Source organism: Prosopis cineraria, unplaced genomic scaffold (assembly GCF_029017545.1).
Source record: "Prosopis cineraria cultivar Desert tree isolate PC_DT_omini unplaced genomic scaffold, ASM2901754v1 PC2051, whole genome shotgun sequence".
In the NCBI taxonomy this organism is placed as follows: Eukaryota; Viridiplantae; Streptophyta; class Magnoliopsida; order Fabales; family Fabaceae; genus Prosopis; species Prosopis cineraria.
Window position 1 is genome coordinate 12,694 of NW_026557376.1, and position 9,324 is coordinate 22,017.

Genomic DNA, 9,324 nt, shown 5'->3' on the forward strand with positions numbered 1-9,324 from the left:
AAATATGGAAATATCTTGGATCTTCTGTCAGTCACAATACATAATGATGCAATAATGGAATTAAGCCAATATTGGGATGCCTCGTTAAGATGTTTCACATTTCAAGACTTCCAAATGGCACCGACTTTGGAAGAATATGGAGAAATTTTGAGAGTGCCCCTTAAGGAGAACATGGCAGTATATATTTATCCTGGGTATTTACCATCTCGAGGTACGATAGCCAAAATTTTGGAAATTCCTAAGGAAAAAGTACGAATGGTTTGCCCAGGACAAACAGAGGGAATCTCAAGAGTTGATGTAGAAGCCCACTTGAAAGTTTTGGCAGAAAAAGAGGCTTGGGTTACGTTTTGCAGAGTCTTTGCCTTATGCATATATGGAATAATCCTGTTTCCATCATCAATTGGCATAATTGATTTAGGAGCCATTAGTGTATTCCAAATGGTGGAATACCATAACGTGAATCTGGTACCAGCAATCTTGGCAGAAACGTACTTGACCTTAACTCAATGTCATAATAAAAGGAAAGGAAAGGTCAATTGTTGTATTGCGTTATTGGATTTATGGATGCTTGGCCACCTTTATGGAAAGACGCTTCCTTTCAGAAAGAAGAACGACTCAGACAGTAATCCACTCATGTCTTTTAAGGGTCAATTCGTGATTGACGGAATGAGCTACATGGATTGGAAAAGAACCTTCTCAGAACTTAAAGAAAGTTCCATCTATGGAAACTAGACTGGTGGTGGAAAGAGGAGGTTATTTACCATTGTGGTGACTTTCGAATGTGCCTTTAATGGGACCCAGAGGGTGTATCAACTATAACCCTTCCTTAGCGTTAAGGCAACTGGCCTATAAGCAAAATGTTCCTTCTAAGAAAGAGGTGCAGGAGTTATACTTTCTACATAAGGAGGATGGGACAAAGTTATCAAACCAGAATGTCAAAGAAGCATGGCAAGAGATAGGGTACAAAGGGAAGATTGAGCTAGGGATACGTGTAGTAAACTCAAGTCCAGAATACACTACTTGGCTGAAGAGTATGATTCAAGGAGCAAATCCTTTATTTCATCCTCAAAATCCCTTATTAGGCAATGACTTGAAAGAGATTAATGGGCAATTGGTTGAATGCTTGAAGATGAAGGAAAATGAGTTACAAGCGCTTGCTAGCTCAGAGTCCAAGAATAAAGAAGAATTGGAAAAATACCAAAATGAATGCATTGAGTTACGGAGGAAGCTAGCAAAGGAAAGAGAAGGGCATAACCTTGAAGAAACACCTGAGACTAAGAAATTGAAAAAGGAAAATGCCAAACTGAAAAGGGAAGTGCAAACTAGTGATAACAAAGTTCAAAGTACTAAAGCAAGACTTGTCAAAATAGTCAGGGAAAATGATGCATTGAAGAAGGAATTACAAGACATCAGACCCATCGAGGAGATGCAGCAAGAAATCAATACGCTCACAAGACAATTGGAAAGGAAGGTGAATGAACTAGCCAGGGTGAGAGGAAGTGCAGCTGAGATAGCACAGAACTTTGTTCAGAGGCTTAATCAACAAAATGAAGTCTTAAAGAGTGGAAATCACTTTGCCTTGATCAAACAGAAGAAACCAAAGAGTGGATGTTAAAATGTAGGCAGATAATTGATTTGGCTAACGACAAAATTCCAGAATTTGCAAGAGCATTTAAGCAAGCTGAAGGCATGGTTCTCCCTGAAGGAACTCCATTAGAGATTGTTGAATTCTTCCATTTGTGCAATGAAATTGTAAAAGAACTCAATAGTGTGACAAAGTTCTAAATCTGTATTAACATTTGAATCATTGTATGAGGATCCACATGACGCTTTGTGGTTGTGAAATTGTTGATTGATTTGTACTACCATCATTTTCTTAAGACCTTGAATTTCGATAGGATCCAATGTCCTTCTAATTCAATGGTCAACTTTAAATCCCCTATGAAATAATAAATTTCTGGAGGAATTTAAAGGGTGCCAGTGTCGTGAAACCCTTATGTCTACACAATGCTGGATATCTTACGAAACAAACGTAAAGGTAAAACTTATTAAAATTAATTATTATGTTACACAGGTAAGCCAACATTGTGCCTCGAAAGAAAAACTCGGCTGACCAGATTCCCGCCACTCAACATACAACACACGATCGCGTAGTCGTGTAATGGAAAATTCAAATGTGAATGAGTCAGCAACCTTAAATGATCGGATGTCTGCAGTGGAGTCTAAAATGGCCGAAATAAGTGACATGATGAAATTGCTAACAGAGGCTCTAAAAGGACGGAGTGATGATAATCCACCACAGAATACCGTAGCAAATGAGAACGCGGCTAATAGAACAATTGAGCCAAACAGAGGATCAGATCCTAAAGTACCCACGCCAGAGAAACAAGATTCTGGGATAGGGGCCTTTAACATACTGGATGGTCCTGGGGAAGATCATGCCTACATGTTCCAAATCCCACAAGTGCTACATAAAGAGAAGGAGTTGAAAGAAGAACTTGGAGAGATGAAAGATCAATTGAAGGCTCTTCAAGGATCAAACACGTGGGGTTCCTTAGACTTGAAAGAATTATGTTTAACCCCAGAAATTGATGTTCCCAAGAAATTCAAGATGCCAAGCTTCGATAAATATGATGGTACAAGTAACCCAATTTATCATTTGAGGGCCTATTGCACAAAGATGTCCATATGGTCACAAGATGAGAAGTTTCTGATAAACTTCTTTCCCGAAAGCTTAACTGGAGTCGCATTGACTTGGTACATGCAACTAGACCAAACCAAGATTAAAAGATAGAAAGACCTTGTGGATGTTTTCATGAGACAATACAAGTTCAATCTTGATACTGCTCTGACCAGAGAACAATTGAAAGCAATGACCAAAAAATCATCAGAGTCATTCAAAGAATATGCTCAAAGATGGAGAATAGTGGCTTCGCAAGTGCAACCTCCAATGGTTAATTCCGAACTTTGCTCGTACTTCATCCGTGCATTGCCTAAGCCATTTTACCAACACATGATAGGAACACATGTCACTGATTTTGCTGATCTAATGGTAATTGGAGAAAGGATTGACATAGACATACGAGAGGGAAAGATAGCCACTTCTCAAGCTGAAAGTAGTTCATGAAAGAACTATGACCAAAAAAAGAAAGAAGGGAATGTGAACTATATTCAACCTGTAAGACAAGCAGCTACCAGTTCTCAAGTCCCTTATCAAATAGAGGGAAGGAATCAAAGACAGCAACAATTTGGGTTCAGGCCTAACAAGCACGGGCAGGATGGAGAGAGGAGAAATGTCCAATCTAGGGATAGTCGCCCATGGCCCAATTTTGGATTAACAAATGTTGAATTATACCATAAACTTTTAACAGCCCAATTATTAGGTCCACGACCTTATAAGCCCCTTGGTCCGCCTTACCCGGTGTGGTATAATCCAAATGTTGTTTGTGAATACCACATGGTGCACCTGGACACTCAATAGAAGATTGTGTGACGTTTAAAAGGAATGTGCTAGACTTGGTTGATTCTAATCATATCCAGCTTAAAGAAGAGGGAAGCTCTACCATTACTACTGATCCACTCCCAAGTCACGAAAAACGAGTCAACGCTATTGAAGAAGAGGATGCGTGTTTCAAAAGCTCCGCAAGGATCAGGATGCCTATGAATGAGCTTTATGCTCACTTAAAGGAGTATGGCTACATGCGAGAAATGCTCATCACAAATAATATCAGTTATCAAATGCCTGGATACTGTGAATATCATCAGGAGAAAATAGGCCATGACGTAGAAAGCTGTGAACAGTTTAAAGAAGCTGTTAGAAAAATGATGGCGTTAGGGATCGTGTCTGTAAAGAAGGGAGACGCCAAAGTGTGCATGGTAAAAAAAAATAGATTGAGCTTGTCATTAAAAATTCAAGCCTAAAAGAGCGAGTCCAAGCAGTCTCTTTTGTGATAAACAAAGCTTCTGTAGATTTTGCTCCTCACGCAAGACAACCAACATTGACCATAAGCACGCCTCATCCCTTTCCCTATGAAAGTGATTGAGCAGTCCCGTGGAAATATCAAAGCATTGTGGAGAACCACAAAAACCTAACGTTGATTGCCGGGACAAGTAATGAAATGGCAAACCAAGGGGTGTTACTCGAAGTGGAAAACCATACTTACCATCTTACATTAGGAAAATGGTAAAAGAGAAAAATGCAAGTATTGACAGGCCAAAGGAAGATAATCCTAAAGAAATGGAAAAATTAGAAGATGAGTTTTTATCGATTATGAAGCAAAGTGATTACAGCATTATGGACCAATTGAAGAAAACTCCAGCGCGTATCTCCATACTTTCTTTGATTTTGAATTCCGAAGCGCATCGCCAAGCATTGCAAGAAGTATTGAATCAAGCTTTTGTGCAGCCTAATATAACCCCTGAGAAGGTGGCAAGTGTAATGAATGTTGTAAAAGCCTCCTCTACCATTTCCTTTTTGGAAGAGGAAGTTATAGAAACTGCTGTCCACTAAGCCAAGGCTTTGCACATCACTTTGAAATGTGAAGGGTTCATAATCGCAAGGGTATTAATTGATGGAGGATCAGCATTAAATGTCTTGCCGCTCTCCACATTTGAATCATTATCACTAGAAGCTTCAAGTGTACATAAAAGCAATATTGTGGTAAGAGCATTCGATGGATCAAGACGGGAAGCATTAGGATCTGTTTGTCTCTCCCTGGAGATAGGGCCAAGCAGGTTTAAGGTGGATTTCCAACTCATGAACATAGACCCAAGTTACACAATGTTGCTAGGAAGGCCATGGATTCATTCTGCTAGGGCTGTTCCTTCTACCCTACATCAAAAGGTTAAATTCATCAGTGATGGGGGAATTATAGTAGTTAAAGGAGAGGAGGAAATCATGGTGAGCAAACCAAGCTCACTCCCTTATATTGAGGCTGTAGAGAAAGATCGTGGAGTTTTTTTCAAAGCCTAGAGGTTGAAGGTATTTGCAATAGTACTCACAACATCAATTCTGTCGTGGCTAAAATCATACGAAGAGTGGGTTTATGCCAGGGAAAGGTTTAGGCTCTCATTTATAAGGAATTACGTGTCCAATTAAGGTTTTGATAATTGTAATCGCCAAGGATTAGGGTATGAGCCTACCCTAGAAGACCAGATGAAAGACAAAGCAAGTTTGGCAAAAGGCAAAAAGGCCAGTAAATTAAAGATTCCACACATTAAAGAATCCTTCCCAGGCCCGTCCAAGGTGATATATGAACCAACTATCTCGGTGATCTCTTCTAACGAAGATGTAGCATGTGGAACAAGTGCCTCAATTGCAATCGATGATTCCAGCAAAGTCCTGACGAATTGGGAGTTTGAAGAGGCCAATGATGTCATTAGCTTAGAGTAATTATTTCAATTATGTTGTTCCTATTTTGTTATCCATTCTTGAGCCCAGGCTTAGGTAATAGATCTTGAGTATTCTCAAATGCAAACTTTTGGTGCATGTAATTTATGAAAATGAATTTCAGTTGCATTCATGTTTATCTCTTTAATCCGCCCTATCCACTTCAATACATTTTTCCCCATTTCATTCATGTTCCTTATTTTATCTCATTTCATATTCATCGTCCAGGGATTTTGTTTCTTCTAATTCCATCTCTCACCCAGAGGTTAATAAGCCCTTTGAAGATGATTCACTCGTTGCCACTGATATGCCTGATTGTGAGTCTGATGATGAAGACATAATCCAAACTTTTTCTAAGATGCTTGAATTGAGTGATAAGAGAATATGCCCACATGAAGAAGTGATTAAGGTGGTTAATATGAGAACCGAGGAGGATCAAAGAATGCTCAAAATAGTAGATAATCCTGAAAGGGAACAAATGATTGAGTTGTTCAAAGAATACATAGATGTGTTTGCATGGTCTTATAAAGATATGCCCGGGCTAGATCCAAGCATTGCTTCTCATAAAATACCATTACTTCCTAAGGTTGAGCCTAAGAAACAGAAGTTAAGAGAAGAATGAATACGGGGGTGTCCTTGCAAATAAAAGAAGAAGTAATAAAGCAGTTAGAAGCAGGATTTTTGGAGGTAGTAACTTACCCACAATGGGTGGCAAATATTGTTCCTGTTCCTAAAAAAGATGGTCAGATTCGAATGTGTGTTGATTATCGTAATTTAAATAATGCGAGTTCGAAAGATGACTTTCCATTACCCCACATTGATGTATTGGTCGATAATACTGCTCGAAGCTATCGCTATTCCTTTATGGATGGTTATTCAGGGTACAATCAAATCCCTATGCATGAAAGGGATAAAGAGAAAACAACCTTTACAACCCAATGGGGAACTTATTGTTACCGGGTAATGCCTTTTGGTTTGAAAAATGCTGGGGCAACTTATCAATGAGCTATGGTAGCACTATTCCATGACATGATGCATAAAGAAATTGAAGTATATGTAGATGATATGGTAGCTAAATCAGCAGAGAATGAGAGTCATGTTGGAGTCCTTAGAAAGCTATTTGTGAGATTGCGTGAATATCGGCTAAGATTGAATCCTAACAAATGCATTTTTGGAGCTCTTTCTGGGAAGTTATTAGGATTCATTGTGAGTCGTAAAGGGATAGAAGTAGATCCAGATAAAGTGAGGGCAATTCAAGAAATGCCATCTCCCCAAACAGAGAAAGAAGTTAGAAGTTTCTTGGGACGATTGAATTACATTGCTAGATTCATTGCCAATCTAACAGCTACTTGTGAACCAATGTTTAAGCTGTTAAAGAAAAATTGCAAGGAGACATGGGATGATGATTGTCAAAAGGCCTTTGATAAAATTAAAGATTATTTATTAAATCCCCCGATTTTGGTCCCTCCCTCACCAGATCGTCCACTAATCCTTTACCTAGCAACTTTACCTCACTCAATGGGAGCAATACTAGGTCAACGTGATGATTCTGGAAAGAAGGAAAGAGCGATTTATTTCTTGAGCAAGAAGTTTAATGAGTGTGAAGCTCGTTATCTTGTGATTGAATGAACTTGTTGTGGACTAGTATGGGCAACTAGAAGGCTAAGGCAATACATGCTTTACTACACTACCTGGCTAATCTCACGAGTGGACCCACTTAAGTACATCTTTGAGAGCCCGCACATTGCAGGTAGAGTACTAAAATGGCAAGTTGTACTATCAGAATATGATATAAAGCATGTGATGCAAAAGTCAGTCAAAGGTAGTGCAATAGTAGATCACTTGGCCGATAATCCTTTAGAGGATGACCAACCATTAGATTTTCAATTTCCTGATGAAGGCATATGCACTACAGAAGAAGGTTGTGATGAAGGAAACAATGAAGAGCAAGAATGGGAAATGTATTTTGATGGAGCCGCCAACATGTATGGAAATGGGGTAGGAGCAGTGATCGTTTCACCAGAAGGAAAACAATTTCCAGTGGCCATCAAATTAGAATTTGATTGTACTAACAACAAAGCAGAATATGAAGCTTGTGTTAATGGTCTTCGAGCAGCTATTACCCTTGGTATACGGTGTTTGAAGGTATTTGGTGATTCAGCTCTCATTATTCATCAAGTAACAGGAGAATGGAGAACAAAGGATGTAAAATTGATTCCCTATCAAGAACTCCTAACAGATTTGATTAAGCAATTTAAGGTTGCTAGCTTTCATCACTTGACTAGAGATAAAAACCGTTTCGCTGATGCTTTAGCCACTTTAGCAGCAATGATCCAACTTGATTGTGGAGTCCATGTCTAACCCATCCAAGTGGAAGCTAGAAGCTTTCCAGCGTACTGTCTAAATGTTGAAGAAGATCGAGAAGAATATCCTTGGTTCCAGGATATTAAGGATTATATCACTAAGAGATCATACCCAGCTGGAATGACTGAGAATGAAAAGAAACCCTTCGTCGTTTGGCTATGACATTCTTTATCAGTCAAGATGTTCTGTACAAGAGGGGTTATGATGGTACTTTACTTCGCTATGTGAGTTCAGAAGAAGCAAAGAAAATCATGGTTGAGGTACATGAGGGCATATGTGGCACGCATGCGAATGGTCACACTATGGCCAAACAGATTCAAAGGTGTGGCTACTTCTGGCTAACAATAGAGAAAGATTGCTTTGAGCATGTCAAGAAATGCCACAAATGTCAGATCTATGCTAATAGGATAAATGCTCCTCCAATCCCATTACATAATTTGGTATCACCCTGGCCATTCTCAATGTGGGGCATTGACATTATTGGCCCAATTAACCCAAAAGCTTCGAATGGACATCGCTTCATTCTTGTTGCGATTGACTATTTCACAAAATGGGTAGAAGCAAATTCATTTGCTAGCATCACGCAAAAGACGTTCCTTAAATTCATGAAGACAAATATTTTATGCCAATATGGGATTCCTGAAAGGATCATTACTGATAATGGTCCCAATTCAATGGAACGGAAGTCAGGAACTTTTGCGAGAAGTTCCAAATCAAGCATCATAATTCAGCCCTATATAGACCTTAAATGAATGGAGCAGTTGAAGCAGCCAATAAAAATATTAAGAAGATCATTGGAAAAATGACAGTAACTTATAAGGATTGGCATGAGATGCCTCCCTATGCTTTACATGGTTATCGTACTACTGCACGCACATCCATAGGGGTAACCCTATACTCCCTTGTTTATGGAATGGAAGCTGTTACACCCATTGAGATGGAAATACCATCTTTAAGAGTATTGGCAGAGGTAGATTTAGAAGAAAATGAATGGGTACGAACCCGATTTGAGCAACTTAACATGATTGAAGAGAAAAGGCTCATTGCAATGTGTCATGGACAATTGTACCAAAAGAGAATGGCAAGAGCTTTTGATAAAAAACCCACGGGAATTCAGTGCTGGGGATCTTGTACTCAAGAAAATATTGCCTAACCAAGAAGATAATAGAGGCAAATGGGCTCCGACCTATGAGGGACCTTATGTTGTCAAAGATGCCTTTTCTGGAGGAGCACTGATCCTAGCTGACATGGACGGTCAAGAGTTAGCAAAGCCCATTAATGCAGATGCTGTCAAGCATTACTTTGCTTAAACAGAAAATGAAAAAGAATGAAGCGCTCGTTAGGTTGAAAACCTGTAAAGGCAACCTAGGCAAAAGTTAGAGCTAATAGAAAATGAAAAGGAAAGAATAGCTCGTTAGGTTAAAAAACCTGTAAAGGTAACCTAAGCAAAAGTTAGAGCTAAAAAAACGGGGGGGGGAGGGCAAAGCCATAATAAGAAGAAGAAGAGTCGCCAAGACAAAAGGATGTCTTAGGAGAAGAAAAGGAAGGCATCAAAAGTTAAGTATCTATGT

General features: G+C 39.2%; 1 pseudogene; it reads left to right on the plus strand.

Moving 5' to 3' along the window:
- Positions 1-6,142: 6,142 nt before the first annotated feature.
- Positions 6,143-9,063, plus strand: LOC129301332 (uncharacterized; annotated as a pseudogene).
- Positions 9,064-9,324: the final 261 nt, after the last annotated feature.